Source organism: Quercus suber, unplaced genomic scaffold (assembly GCF_002906115.3).
Source record: "Quercus suber isolate HL8 unplaced genomic scaffold, Cork oak 2.0 scaffold_69, whole genome shotgun sequence".
NCBI lineage: Eukaryota > Viridiplantae > Streptophyta > Magnoliopsida > Fagales > Fagaceae > Quercus > Quercus suber.
Genome location: NW_027069534.1, coordinates 605,960 through 608,144, shown reverse-complemented (window position 1 = coordinate 608,144; position 2,185 = coordinate 605,960).

Below are 2,185 nucleotides of genomic sequence, written 5' to 3'. Positions count from 1 at the left end.
CATTCTTCTATTTATGCCAAATTACTAATCTTTGGGAATTCTTTATTTATTTTTTTCTTTCTTTTTTTCTACACTAGAATCATTATGCTCATTTTCTCACTTAATTTAATTGGGTAGTTTGCCGGAATTCAAGTAAAACCAAACAATAGGGAATTTTACAGAATTGGAGAACGCCTAAATATATACCAGCCAAAAGTTGAAAGTCAGCAAATTAGTGGAGCTATGATTAAGCTTCAAACGGGATTGATGGTATTGCCAATATTCTTTAATTAGCATCCGTATTTCTATTTCTCTATATATGTTAGTATTAGTCTCATTTTTATTTTCTCTATTATATTCTAGGTAAACCAAGAGTTCTTTAAAACTCCACATTGGTTAATGCCATTTAGATTTGTTTTTTAAATTCTTTTTTTTTCTCTTTAATTGTTAAATGTTATCCTATTTTTGTTCTTTCTTATAACTCTAATTAATGTTGATGGTTCTTTTTTTTTTTTGGTTAGTTAAGGTTAATGGTTCTTTCTTACAGAGAAAAGAAAAAATTGAAAACAATTGAATTTCATATAAACCTATACCTAAAGGGGATAGGAGCCTTTGTTTATTTTATTAGAGACAATATATTAAAGGGGCATATCATTTGGCCATTGCATTGCATTTCTTAGAGGTTAAAAGATAAAACTTGTCATTATAGGAAAACATTTTGGGTGGGGATAAGGGCGTCATTTTGGTTGCTCTAAGAGTAACAAAAGATCCTATTATAAAGGAAGCCCACAATCATATCACATGCTTATTACACTAACCATGAGCACAACCATTATTCTCTCTCACCATGTTTCTACTACATTTGCATTTAGCAACCAAAGATTGGAATTTATTCCCAATAGAAGGCCTCTAGAATCATTTAGTTTTTATAGGAAACTAGCCACAGACTTGCGCAATGTGTGGGAATATAAATATTATGCAATGAAGTGTAATATATAAAAAGTAACAATTACTTCAAGCATTGTATTTTTTTCATCAAAAAAAAAAAAGGATTTTTACTTTTAAAATCTTTTTATCTCTACAAATATATCATTTTAATATTTTTTGTGTGTATTTCATTAATATTTTTTAAGGTGAACCATATTCTTCTAACTTTGTTGTAGTGTGTTACATTTGCTTAATATATAACTCATCTCTTAAGGAATAAAGAAATGATCATAATAATAAAAAAAATCATCACAAAATTACAATGTTGACTTAACCAAAATTAAAATAAAACTAAAGAAATAAAAAATAGATTTTATAATAATTTATTAGTCAAAAAATTGGTTGGCATATTCAAATTCCTATTTCCAAAAACAACTAAGTATTAATCCAAACCAAAATTCAATCAAAATTATAAAAGGGAAAGAAAAGACTTTCTGATGGGAAATTAAAAAAACACAATACAAAAACACATATTAAAAAGAAAAAACCATCAATCTTAATTGGAGTTATGAGAAAAAACAAAAATCTTTTATGTGCAATTGTTCTCTTTATTGGTATTTATTGTTATATATATATATATATATTTTTTTTTTTTACTTTTTTTTTCTTCTCATCTTATGTTATTCAACATTTAAATTCAATCACATCTTCCACATCACTAAATTATTTATATTTTCTCTCTTTTTTATTTTTAATAATTAAACATGGAATATTTTATTTAAATTCAAATCAATAAAATTATCCTTAAAAAATTGTACTTTTTTTTTTTTTTTAACATTTACACTTTGTCCAAGCTTTTTCCTTACCTTTATCTTTTCATCTTCTCACTACCTTCTACCTTAATATCACTATTCATCACCCCACATCTTCCATATCATTAAATTATTTATATTTTTCTCTCCTTTTTATTTAAAAAAAATTAAAAATTAAAAATTATACTTAATTCAATAAATAAAAGTGTCCTCATAAAGTGGAGTAATACTAGGGACACACTCATTCTCAAACTCAATACATCAAAGGAAAAATATAATACAAAACAAATACCAATTGGGAAACACTAAATGAAAAAAATAATAATAATAAGGATATCAAACCAAATATAGTATAAAGAATAGTTATAGAAAAAACTAAAATGCATATTTAATGCAATAAAATCATCATCAAATTTTGGAAAACAGTAGGTTGCTTATGGAGAGAGAGAGAGAGAGAGAGAGAGAGA